The 13,636-nt window shown below is 46.9% G+C and overlaps 1 long non-coding RNA gene across 3 annotated transcripts in view; it reads left to right on the top strand.

Annotated features, from left to right (window-relative positions):
* LOC112918824 (uncharacterized) overlaps positions 1-13,636 on the top strand; it is a 170,029-nt gene that overhangs the window by 120,999 nt on the left and 35,394 nt on the right. Inside the window, exon 4 of one of the 3 annotated variants that reach the window (XR_011996224.1) lies at positions 2,591-5,472. The exons of the other annotated variants lie outside the window; for them this stretch is intronic. This is a non-coding gene — a long non-coding RNA (uncharacterized lncRNA). Of the gene's footprint in view, positions 1-2,590; positions 5,473-13,636 lie in introns of those variants that run through there. 3 annotated transcript variants of the gene reach the window in all.

The following is a 13,636-nucleotide window of genomic DNA, read 5'->3' as shown; positions in this document are numbered from 1 at the left end:
GCCTGAGCTCCTCAGGGACCACCTCAAGGAAGAGCGGTCTAGGTGAGGAGGCTGCTTTGGACAGCCCCTTCATCGTCCTCGGTTTTCCACACTCTGACCTTCAGCTTGCCTTTCAACCTCCCTAGAGGCTCCAGGTCCTTGTGTTTTGAGGAGGAGGTTGGCCTAGACCAGCTGGCCCCGTCACACACACAGGATCTCCCCCAGAGGGCGCTCCACTCACAGACTCGGCCTCCTTCCTCTCCCTGGTGAGAACACAGGGAAACAATAGAGATTTGTTGAAAGTTGTCTAACCCAGTTTCACACCCCTATGTAGTCAGTGTCAATTTCCCACTTAATACCTTTTAGGATTCCAGGCAACCCCAGCTTGAGACTCTTGGATAAACTTTTTCCATTTTAGCCCAGCATGTAGTAGGAGCTCAATATATGTTTACTAAACAAATGAATCATTGAAGGGGTTGAGGCTCCTCCCCCTCATTATCTTGGCCTTTCCAGGTGCACCATCTTTTCTGTGCATCCTCCTCTGCACCCCACACCTGACTCCTCTGGCCCTAAATGCATGCTCTCACAGGGCCTGTGCACAAGCTACGCTGAGCCTGATCCATGGAGACCTCCGCTGGAGCCTGGATCAGCTGCTAAAGATTTTATTGATTTATTTGAGAGAGAGAAAGTTCACAAGCAGGGGGGAGGAGGAGAGAGAGAAGCGGACTCCCCGCTGAGCAGGGAGCCTGATGCAGGACCTGATCCCGGGACCTTGGAATCATGACCTGAGCTGAAGGAAGACACTTAACCAACTGAGCCACCCAGGCAGCTCTCGGCTACTTTTTTTTTTTAAGATTTTATTTATTTATTCATGAGAGACACAGAGAGAGGGGGGCAGAGGGAGAAGCAGGTTCCATGCAGGAACCCGATCCCAGGACTCCGGGATCACGCCCCGAGCCAAAGGCAGACACTCAACCACTGAACCACTCAGGTGTCCCAGCTACTTTTTTTTTTTTTAATTTTTTTAAATTTTTATTTATTTATGATAGTCACAGAGAGAGAGAGAGAGAGAGAGAGAGGCAAAGACATAGGCAGAGGGAGAAGCAGGCTCCATGTACCGGGAGCCCGATGTGGGATTCGATCCCGGGTCTCCAGGATCGCGCCCTGGGCCAAAGGCAGGCGCTAAACCGCTGCGCCACCCAGGGATCCCCCAGCTACTTATTTTTAAGCCAAAGCTGATCCTCCTCCCCCAGGGGAAAAAAAGGGGGGGGGGGATGAGGAGTCTAATTTGCATTAAAATGGAGCACAGTAAATGCCATCAGGAGTGGTTAAACACATTTAAAAAAATATTTATTTACTTATCTGAGAGGGGAGAGGCAGAGAATCTCAAGCAGACTCCCCCCGAGTATGGAGCCCAACATGGGGTTCGATCTTACAACCCTGAGATCATGAACTGAACTGAAACCAAGAATCAGTTGCTCAACCGACTGGGCCCCCCAGGCACCCCAGGATTGGATAAAAATTTTTCTTGAGGAATTGCTGTGTACCAGGCACTGCATGGTTGCTTTTGGATACGTTTTCTGCTCTGAGAAGTTCTCGCTGCTCTTGGGGGTGCAACATTTGAGCAGGAATGAACTGGCTGCGTTGTGCTTGCCCTACTCTAGCCCAGAGTCCCATTTCTGTCCGTAGACCACACCTGGGCCCTCATTCCCAGTACCCACCCCCCCACCTCAGGCAGGGCAGATAGGGACCTGGGTCAGGTTGAAAAAAGGTGAACTTGGTACAACACAGTGTGGCTGGAGATCGGGGGCAGAGGCGACAGGTGGCTGCAGCTCTTGTCTGCACAGCTCCTCCAGTGGCTTGGAGTCCTCGCTTCCCACTGCTAAAAAGAGGCAGAGACCCGTAAAACCCCCCCTCTGACACTTCAGAGGCAATTCTAATCATTTTGGGAGATAGGAGCTCTAAAGAAATGACTAGAATGCAAGGGCTGGCACTGTCTGTCCACACTTAAAGCTGGTATTCCCTGGCAAATTCATTCCCTTTAGAAGCAAATTATTTCAGACTCCTGTAAAGTCAATGATTCATTGCCGGTGGGTTCAGAGGCATTTATTGGGGAGTTACTATGAGCCCTAATGATCCTCACCATAGAAATCCAGGGTCCTCGTCAAAGTGACAAGCAACATGCAGCGCTCCTGAGGCTGCCTGAGCCTCTCCCAAGCCTCGGGAAGGATGATGGGACTGAGGCTTCCAGGGCTAACTGAGGGTGTGGCCCCCAGTAGGCCAGGCTGTGGTGTGACCCAACTGTATTGAGTCCTTTCAGCTAGGGGGTTGGTTCTCAAATGTAGGGGAAAGTGTATATTTTAATGGAAACTCTGAATTGTTTAGATCACACACTTTGGGATTATCTGGTTCTGGCTTTTTATTGCCAAAGTGTTATTTTTTTAAAAAAATTGATTTACTTTTTAAGTAGGCCCCACACTCAATGTGGGACTTGAACTCATGACCCTGAGATTAAGAGTTACATGAGCCAGCCAGGTGCCCCTTAAAGCGCTATTTCATAGCTATAAATTGTAGATGACTGATAGCAATGCAAAATAATTCTTATCTGCAGGCATGCAACTGAATTCTCTCTGCTGGCAAGACAACCCTCTTTCCATGCGGAAAAGACAGTTTGGGATCCATCTGCAAGTTCATTTAATACTCCTGATGGCTCGTGCTTTGCATTCCCCTTTGAATTGGTTGTATTTAACGCATTATTAATGAAGAAACCTGAAGGATGTCACAATCTTTAACACATGTTTGTTTTCTATTTATTGGAGTCATAGTTTCACTCTTTGTTGAAAACCAACTGAGGGGAGCCCAGATGAAGCGAAGTGGGATCATGAAGCCAAGGTTCTTTCCCCAGTGTCTGCTACTTGGCCAGGGCTGTGGATTTTCATCCATGTGCAGCCACCATGGTGCCCCTAAAGCTGGCATGTTCTGAGGCGGACATGTGGCCCAGGAAGTGTGGGCAAATTGGAGCTGCCTGCCCTGGACGCTCTTGCTCTTATTCAGCACAGAGCCAGCCTCCATGCATCCCTGCCTCGAGCAAGGGGACATCGTGTGCTGGGCTACTCTCTAGTACCTGGGACTCCAAAGAGGCAGGGAGAGATCACTGTGGCACACCATCCTTTACCATCTCTCACCAGGACCACTCTCTTTTCCCAGCCAGGACCAGAGGCTGTGACTCTAGCTGTGACCTGTCTTAGGCAGGGCTAGACTGTCCCCATTGGTTCCAGAAGATGGGGTCTTTTTGATCTTTCATGGCCACACTTAAATCCAGCCCTGCCTGGCTCTGAAAATGGGCCTTTTCTGCCACAAGGGCTGTGGGAGCTCCCCTGGCTGGAAATATGCCTGCTTTTGACATCTGACCCAGCAGTCTCGACCCTGCTTTAGGACACCCCACAGTAACAGTCTTGTGACCCAGAACACAATACCTAATCTTCCCAGACTTTTATTTTTCTACCTGTAGAGGGGAACAACAGTGACGGTGCCTGCCTTTCTGAGTTCTTGTGGGGATTTCTTGTTACTCTCCCTCCCTGGAAGCGGTAATCCTGGGTCAGGGCTGCCATCCACCACGTGTGCTTGCCTGCATTAGGTCAGATGCTGTGGGAGGCAGAAGCATGGCCCTCAGAGATGTCCACATGCTAATCCTAAGAGCCTAGGAGTACGTTAGGCTTCATGGTAAGTGGGAATTAAGATGCTTGCAGATGGAACTAGGGTTGCTCATCAGCTGACATTCACCTAGGCAGCTTAGCCCCTACCCATCAGGAGGGCCCACTGTGATCACAAGGGTCCTGAGTATCATAAGGGACACAGATTCATGGAATCTGAGAAACTGCTGTGGCTTTGAAGACAGAGGAAGGGGGCCATGAGCCAAGGGATGTGGGCAGCCTCTGGAAGCTGGAGAAGCAAGCGGAACTGACTCTCCCCGAGATACCACTTACCGAAAGGAACACAGCCCTGCCGGGGCCTTACCTGTAGCCCGTGTCAGACTTCTTGCCCATAGAACCACAGAATGATACATTTGTGCTGTTTTTTGTTTGTTTGTTTTGTTTTTTATTCATGAGAGAGACAGAGAGAGAGAGGCGCCCCATGCAGGGAGCGGGAGGTGGGACTTAATCCTAGGCCCCAGGATCACGCCCTGGGCTGAAGGCGGCGCTGAACCGCTGAGCCACCAGGGCTGCCCCATTTGTGCTGTTTTAAATCACCAAGTTTTGGGGAAGCTGTTACAGCAGCCAGAGACGGTAAGGGTAAAGGCCCTTTGTAAACCAAGCACAGCAGGGAGTGAGCTCTAGGTCACAGAAGGAGGCTCCCCATTTCGGGTACTTGTGTCCCACCTTCAGGAGCAGCAAAGGGTTTCAAAATGTTATTTTTTAAATTTTTTTAAAAAGTCTTAAACATTTAATCCAAAGTTTTTTTAGTATAAAAATGCTATTTCCCCAAATCTAAGTAAAATCAACAGTGCACAAAAATGCAGCATTTGGTCATGTAGGTGGGAGCCCAAGGGGTTGTGTAGGTAGTGCTGCCCTATGGCCCCTGGATGGACTGGCACGGCCTTAGCTTGTGGGGTGGATTTAGAAATCACAGGAGGAGCCTATGTTAGGGAATTTTACAGGACATTAAGCGATTCTAGGAACAGAAAGCTTTACACCTCTTAAAAATATTCACTAAACAGAAAATAACTGTTCCATATGAAATAAAGCAATTTCCAGTAGTGACGCTGGTCTCACAGCAGCAATAACCTAACTAAATCTTTAAAACACTGTTCAGTGTTGCAATTTACTGAAATACACAGAGGAAAAAATACTTAGATTAACTATCATTGAAAGTTCAGGTTCTCCCTAGTAGGGCAAAGCCCAGATATCATTTCTAGTTTGTTTGAGGCCTGGGGGCAGTGCACCAGGTACAAAGCTTTAAAGTTATGTTTGCGAGCTGGTTAATTCCTATAATTTTTGCTGTGTGGCATTTCTGTTACCATCCTGAGGTCCTTATTTGTATGCTGGGCCGGCACAGCACCCATCAGGGACCATGTCTGCCGATTACTCCCCCGCTGTGACCAGTGCCATACAAGGAAAGGGCAGGACTTGTCTTACTGTGTATTTTTTAAGTGACTATAACCATTGTATTAACTATATGTTCCAAATACTCCTTTAAAAAACCCAATCAAAATGTTAAATGAAAATGGGGATTTATGGTTCCAGACAAGACAAAATAAACACAGGTCTCCCTATTTGGCCGGCTAAGTACAGATAAGAACTCTGGGCATTATATATAAAATGGAAATAAAGGTGTGGCTCAGGGGTTGAGTGTCTGCCTTTGGCTCAAGGTGTGATACCAGGGTCTCCGGATGAGTCCCGCTTCCGGCTCCCTGCTGGAAGCCTGCTTTTCCCTCTGCCTGTGTCTCTGTGTCTCTCATGGATAAAAAAATAAAATCTTTAAAAAATAAAAAAATAAATAAAACAAATATCAAAGCACCAACAGGAGGAGAGAAGGGGGCAGACAAGCTGGAGACTCAGGACCTGGGTGGGGGGGTAGCAGTGGGAGGAAGAGGAGAGAGGTGATGTTGAATTCTGGGTTTTGTTTTGTTATTGTCGAGCTCAATATACCTAGAGTGGGTGCTAGAGGCGCGTAAAACCTGGACACACCAGTGAGTGCAGACAAAAAAAAAAAAAAAAAAAAAACCCACTTGCTGCCACTAGCTGCAGGACCAAGAAAGAGGTGGCCTAACAAGCTGGAAACACTGTTCTGCTCCAGCCAAAAACCTCAGGAAAAGTGTGGGTCCCACCAGCCCCATCTCCAAATGGAGAAAGCCTAGACTTTTTTTAGAGAGAGAGTGAGATGAGAGCACAGGTGTGGGCCAGGGGGTGGAGGCGCACAGGGAGAGAATCTCAAGGCGACTGCTCCTTGGCTGAGCCGCTGAGCGCAGAGCCCAAGGTGCGGCTCCTTCCCACAGCCCTAAGATCATGGGTGGGGCTCGATCCCACAACCCTGAGATCATGACCTGAGTGCAAACCAGTAGGGGCCACTCAATCCACTGAGCCACCCAGGTGCCCCTGGAGAGCCTAGACTTCTATCCTTGCCCCACGTGGAGCCCTCACCGGGTTGATGGTAAAGAAACCCAAGGGAGGAGGACAACCTGGGTGGCTCAGCGGTTTAGCGCTGCCTTCAGCCCAGGGCGTGATCCTGGAGACCTGGGATCGAGTCCCTGCATGGGGCCCGCTTGTGTCTCTGCCTCTCTGCCTCTGTGTGTGTGTGTGTGTGTGTGTCTCATGAGTAAATAAAATCTTGAAAAGAAACCCAAGGGAGGAGCCTGAAGCCCAGCCCCCCAAGCTGGGCCCCTCTCTCCTCCCACCTGCCGCGGAGGCGGAGGCGGACGGAGGGACCCGCGTCCTTCCCCGGCGGCAGCAGGTGGCGCTCGCGTCCTCCTCCCCAAGGCGGGCGCGCTCACAGGACGCAGGTTAAACGGAAAACTTAATTATGATCAGGAGTCTCATCATCACCCAGAATGTCTGGGATGAAAATCACTTCTACCCTGAATGGGATTAGATAATTAACAGATAGCCACACTTTCACCACGCAGATTTTGGAATGATCTGACAAGAACGTTAGAGCAGCTGTTATTAAAAAAAAAAAGTTTCAATGAGCAGTTAGGGACGTGCCTGAAACAAATGAAAAGATAAAAATTCTCAACAAAGAATTAGCCCCACCAAAGACACTGAAGATTGAAAGAAGCCCCAAATGGGAACTGTAAAAGATTACAATAGCTGCAACGGAAAACTCACTTGATGGGCTCAACAGTAGGGAGCAAGGACAGAGAGGGGAAAGGCCCGGGAACTGGGAAACTTCAGAACGGAAAGGCGCCTTTGGGTACTTTTGGCTTTGGACCTTGGCCCAGGGTTCGCAGTCTCGGGGGGCCCCAGGTCCGGGCCGATGGGCAAGAGGCTCCAGCAGGACTCTTTTTTTTTTTAAAGATTTCATTTATTTATTCAACACACACACACACACACACACACACACACACACACACACACACACACACACACACACACACACACACACACACACACACACACACACACACACACACACACACACACACACACACACACACACACACACGGAGAAGCAGGCTCCATGCAGGGAGCCTGACGCGGGACTCGATCCTGGGTCTCTAGGATCATACCCCGGGCTGAAGGTGGCGCCAAACCGCTGAGCCATCAGGGCTGCCCTCCAGCCGGACTCTTTAACAAGGAGTTTGAGATGGGGAGCCTCTGGCACCTGGGGCACCCAGGTGTTTCTCATCCCTGGACCCACCTGCCGCCCTGTGGGCCCCCTAGAGCCTAGATAGGGCTTCCTTTAAAGCAGCGGTCGTGGCGGCAGGGCCGGAGGCTTGACTGCATCGCTCCCTAGTTTCCCCTAATGGCTTAGTGCGTCCCAGCCACCGTGCCTGCCCCCCACCTGGACCCGCACTTACTCTCCCCACACACCCTAAACCTCATGCTGTGTCCTGTTTGCCTCCACCCCGACTCCTCCCCACCCGGCCCCAACCCTGGCACTCAGCTGCCCTCATGGGGTTCAAAACAAGGGAGCGTTTTCTGGTGGTGGGATTGGGGTGGAGGAGCCAGCATGCCCATAGCAGGGACTGGTGATTGGCCTGGGTGGAGAGAGAGAGCAACATGCCCAGGCTGTTCTCCAGAAGGAAGGCTGGAGGAAGAGGCAGGATGATCTCCTGAGATGAATTCAGGATAGCTCACAGCTCAGGCAGGAGGAACTACTGGCCCTGAGGATGTGTGTGAGTACCTGAGTGTTGTGTTATGTGTATTTCTTTTTTTTTCTAAAACCTGTGTGAACTGCACTAACGTGACTAAGCCCTAGCTCTTTCTGGACAGCAGTGCTCAGGATGGGTAGCCTTAGGGCCAGCTGTAGCCTGTGTATTCACTAGCGTGGCTCGGCTTCTGGGAGTAGGGGCTGCGTTTTTCTCCTGGGACCAGTTTGTGCTGTGAAGAAAGAAGAAATGGGCTATGGTAGGTGGTGGAAGGCGGATAGTGAAAGGACAGCACTGAGTATTACCAAGCAGACTCCTATTTACTTCCTCTGCTGGCCGGCACATCTTGTTTTCTGGTTTGAGAATGTAACTGTGTTCTGGGTGGCTGCAGCCTTTGACCTTGCCAGATATAAGCCTGGTTGGAGCCCCTGGGGCTTGTGCTGGTTTCCTGGGGCTTTGACCCCCACCCCAGGGCTCTGGGCATCCTGGAAGGTGAACGACTCCCAGGACTCACAGATGAGTTTCTCTCCCCGAATGGGCTTTGGATGTTCCCATCCTTAAACTTCTGTCGGGACAGAACCTGTCCCTCAGTCCTGCTGGGTCCCTGAGACGGCTACAGTTACAATATGACTCTGTTGGGTTGGGAGCAGTTGTGAAGATTTGTGTTTGCTTGATAAGTGGTCTGAGCCATAGTCTGTACTGAAAAGTTTGGGTAGAGGTTCCAGAATGTCTGGTTGGTCAGTTGTCCATTGGTGCTGTCCTGTACTTAGCTCCTTGCCGGGTTAAGAGGTCATCTCATTAATGTGTTTGTGGCAAAATTGCTTTGGTGTGGTCTCTTGAGACTGAGCACAAGTGAAAGAAGGTGGGAGGGTGAGGATAGGAGGGTATTGCAACCTGGTTAGAGGTGACAAAAGTGGTCTGAATTGGCAAGTGGATGTCTTAGATTAACATTCATTGTTTGAGAGGGATTGAGGGGGTCCTGAGGTTTATAGGCAAATAATTATTATAAATACCTATACATACAAATTATATACTTTATGACAGCCTAGGTTTTATATTTAGGATTATATATGTATAAAAGATCTATATAAAAAAGTAAACAAACATGTAAACAATAAAAAATGGAAAACTGCCCAATCTGAAAAATAGAGAAAAAAAACAAAAAAACAGAGCCACAGGGAGCAGTGAGATTTACTATTTGTATTACTGGAGTCTCAAGGAGATGAGAAAACTGTGTGGGGCTGAGAAAGTATTCAAAGAAATAATAGCTGAAAACATCCCTAATTTAGAAGCCAACATATTCAAGAAGCTGAACAAATCCCCAACAAGATAAGCCCAAGAAAGCCACACTGAGAAACATGATAAAAATTCTGTAAAGACAAAAAAACTTTAGCAATGAGAAAAATGACACCTTACCTATAAAGGAAAAATAATCCAAATGACAAAGCATAGAAGCCAGAGGAAGCAGGACATTTTTCAAGCACTGAAAGAAAAGATCTGTCAACTCAGTTTCATATTCTTTGAAAATGTCCTTTAGGAATGAAGGGTAAATCAAGACCTCAAATGAAGAAAAACTAAAACAGTTTCCAGTGGAAATTTTATTTTTTTTTTAAGATTTTATTTATTCATGAGAGACCTAGAGACAGGCAGAGGGAGAAGCAGGCTCCATGAAGGGAGCCCAGTGCAGGACTCGATCCCGGGTCTCCAGGAGCACACCCTGGGCCAAAGGCAGACACTAAACCACTGAGCCATCTAGGGATCCCCTGGAAATTTTAAAAGCATGACTAAAGGAAATTCTTAACACAGGAATTGCTAAAAGAAGGAATCTTGGGCAGCCCAGGTGGTTCAGGGGTTTAGCGCCACCTTCAGCCCAGGGTGTGATCTGGGAAGCGCCACCTTCGGCCCAGAAGGGGGCATCTGGGCAGTTCAGTTGGTTAGGTGTCTGACTCTTGATTTCAGCTTGGGTCATGATCTTAGGGTTGTGGGATCAAGCCCCACTTTAGGCTCTAAGCTGAGCATGGAGCCTGGGATTCTCTCTCTACCTCTTCCTCTGCCCCTCCCCCCATCTTCATACCTTCTCTCAAAAAACAGTAAAATAAAATAAAACTCTCAGAAGAAAACATAGGAGCACATCTTTGTGACCTTGGATTTGACAAGGATTTTTCCTTAAATAGGAAACCCTAAGCACAAGAAACCAAAGAAAAAATAGATAATTTGAATTTCATAAAATTTTTTAACTTTTGTACTTTAAAAAATTTCATCAAGAAAGTGAAAAGACTTGGGGGTGCCTGGGTGGCACAGTAGGTTAACTGACCAATTCTTGGTTTCTGTTCAGGCTGTGATCTCAGAATGATGGTATTAAGCCCCATGTCAAGCTCTAGCTCAGTGTGGACTCTACTTGAGACTCTGTGTCCCTCCCCTCACTTCTCTCAATAAATCAATCTTTTTATTTTTAATTTTTTTTTTAATGGTAGTCACACAGAGAGAGAGAGAGAGAGAGAGAGAGAGAGAGGGACAGAGACATAGGCAGAGGGAGAAGCAGGCTCCATGCACCGGGAGCCCGACGTGGGATTCGATCCTGGGTCTCCAGGATCGTGCCCCGGGCCAAAGGCAGGCGCCAAACCGCTGCGCCACCCAGGGATCCCAATCTTTTTTTTTTTTTTTTTTTTTTTTTTAAGTGAAAAGACTGCCTACATAATGGAAAAAGATTTTTTTCAAATCCCATATCTGGTAAGGGTCTTGCATTTGTAATATATGAAGAACTCTAACAATTCAGTCATTTTACAAAAATTAAAAATGGGCAGAGTCATTAGAAACTACAAATACCCATCATTTGCTTCAACGTGGATGGAACTGGAGGGGATTATGCTGAGTGAAATAAGTCAAACGGAAAAGGACAAACATTATATGGTCTCATTCATTTGGGGAATATAAAAAATAGTGAAAGGGAATAAAGGGAAAGGAGAGAAAATGAATGAAAATATCAGCGAGGGTGACAGAACATGAGAGACACCTAACTCTGGGAAATGAACAAGGGATGGTGGAAGGGGAGGTAGGCGGGGGGTTGGGGTGACTGGGTGACAGGCACTGAGGGGGGCACTTTGTGGAATGAGCACTGGGTGTTATGCTATGTGTTGGCAAATTGAACTCCAATAAAAAAAAAAAAAGGCAGAGTATCTGAATAGACGTTTTTCCAAAGAAGATAAACCAATGGCTGATAATCAGATATAAAGAAGGCCCACACCATTAGTCACATGAAAAATGCGAAGCATAGCCACAGCGAGATATCCACCACACTCATTAGGATGGCTGTTATGGAAAAGACAGACCATAACAGGTGCTGGTGAGAATGTGGAAATTGGAGCCCTCCTGCTTGCTGATGGGAACGTAGAATGGTGCAGCTGCTTTGGAAAACCGCTTGGCGCTTCCTCAAAGATTTAAGCCTAGAGTTCCATATGACTCAGCAGTTTTACTCCTGTATATGTACCCAAGTAAAATGAAAGCATATGTCTCACAGAAATTTTCTACATAAATGTTCATGCCAGATTATTCATAATAGCCAAAAAGTGAAAACAACCCAGATGTCCATCAGCTGATAAATAGATAAATCAAATATGGTATATCCACACAATGGGATATTATTTGGTAATATAAAGGAATGGAGTACTGATCTGTGTTACAGTTTTCTAGAATGAACCTAGAAAATGTTATGCTTAGTGAAAGTCAAACGTTATTTCAAGATTCCATTTATATGAAATCTCCAGAATAGACAAATCTGCACAGAGAGAAAGTACATGAGTGGTTGCCTAGGACCTAGAAGGTGATAGCTAAAGAGTAGGGGGTTTCTTTTTGGGGTGATGAAAATGTTCTAAAATTGAATTATTGTGATAGTTGCACAACTCTATGAATATACTAAAAACTATTGAATTGTATACTTGGAATCCATAAACTGTACATAGGTGAGCTAGATCTCAATAAAGCTATTACCAAAAAAATGAAAGAATCTTAGAATACCAGTAAGGAAGACAAAAAATGAATAAAGATATGAGTAAATATAATAGATTTTCCTTTTCCTCTTGACTTTTTAAAATTTTTGGTTGAGGGGCATCTATGTAGCTCAGTTTGTGAAGCCTCTGCCTTCAGCTCAGGTCATGATCCCAAGGTCCTGGAATTGAGCCCTGCATCAGATTCCTTGCTCAGTGGGGAGCCTGCTTCTCCCTCTCCCTCTGCCTATTGCCCCCCTGCTTGTACTCTCTCTGTCAAATAAATACAATCCTTTTTTAAAAGTGTTTGAAACAAAAAATTATCGCATTTTCTGATGTAGTTCTCATCATATGCAGAGAAAGTAGTCAAGACTTTAAATGGGGAAGGGTAGAAGGAATGAAAGGTGTTGGGTTTTTTTTTTTTGAGAATACATCTCTCCTGGATTTCTCAGTATTGCTATTAAAACCTCAGACTCCAGAGACTCAGAAATTAATATTCAATAGAGAATTTTTTACACTTCCCCATCAGAGATGTTATTTTGCACATGTCATTAGGATCAGATCTGCAATTATTGTTTCCCTGATGGCAGAGCTAACTACTTCCATCCAGTAGCTTTGTCTTATTTCTCCAAGATTTAAAAAAAAAAAAAATTGTTCTAGGATGGAAACCTAGGTTAAGGCATTATCTTCCTAGGTAATGGCTTTTGAAATTTCAAAAGGGATGAAACCCAGGACACGTAGAATTTGTACATTTTAAAAGCTGACAGGTTGAGTTTATTTGGACCCTGGAGATGTTAATTCCAAAGGAGTAAGATGTTTCCAAGGAGACTCTCTCCAAAGCAAAGAGGGGGAAGCCTCTTTCTCTTGTACATAAATGGTCAAATTTCTGTGTTCCTTACTTAAAACATTAGTGTGTCTTTGCATTTGATGTAGCTCTCCTTGCATTGTTTCAGGGACACAGAAGCACACGCTTGTCATTTTCTGTAAGGTAAATATAGTCGACCCTTGAAAACATAGGTTTGAACTGTGTGGATCCACTTATAGGTGGATTTCTTCCCCCCCCCCCCCTTTTTTTTTGAGATGACCATAAAAGCCACATGGCATTTATTTACAACTGTCCAGCACGATCTCCATAGGACTGAATCTAAGGCGACTGTCACAGAGGTCTCATCTGCCTCTGAGTATCTGGGGAGGCCCACCAAGCCATCAGTAGCCCCCAGGGCTGGCAAAAAGAAGGCAGGGCTAAAATGTACAAACACACCCAGCAGGTGAGGATGGCTGGTAGCCCCAGTGCCCTGGTCCTCTGTTCCAGCTCTGGGTCTGTGCAAGGGTAACTAAGGGCCTGTGACCCTGCCAGCCAGGCACAGACTCCTGGTGGTGGGTCTCCACCTGGCTGCCTCCTGCAGGCTGCATGATCACATGTGACCACAGCTGCTGATGACCATGGGCTGGTGGCACACTGCCAGGCAGACGAGGCAGCTGTACTGCATTTCCAGGCTGCTGTTGCCACCCACAGACCTCTCTGGCAGCTGTTATTGCTGAGCTGAGGCCACCGGGCTGCTAAACATCACCATCTGTAGGCCAGGCCCACCGCCCCTGTCCTGGCCACCTAAACACTTTCTTTCAATAAATATACATGCAGTGCTGTAAATATATTTTCTCTTCCAATATGATTTTCTGCTTTTTTAAAAGATCTTTTAAAAAGATCTTTTAAAAAAAGATCTTTATTAGCACGCGGGCATGTGGGTGAGGCTGGGGGAGCGACAGAGGGAAAGGGAGAAGCAGACTCCCTGCTGAGCAGGGAGCCTGATGCAGGGCTTGATCTCACCCAGGTACCCCTTCCCTGTGAATTTCTTAATAACATTCC

The sequence above is a fragment of the Vulpes vulpes genome, chromosome 13, assembly GCF_048418805.1.
Source record: "Vulpes vulpes isolate BD-2025 chromosome 13, VulVul3, whole genome shotgun sequence".
Lineage (NCBI taxonomy): Eukaryota > Metazoa > Chordata > Mammalia > Carnivora > Canidae > Vulpes > Vulpes vulpes.
The sequence above is the reverse complement of the archived record's forward strand: the minus strand, read 5'-3'. Positions and strand labels throughout refer to the sequence as shown.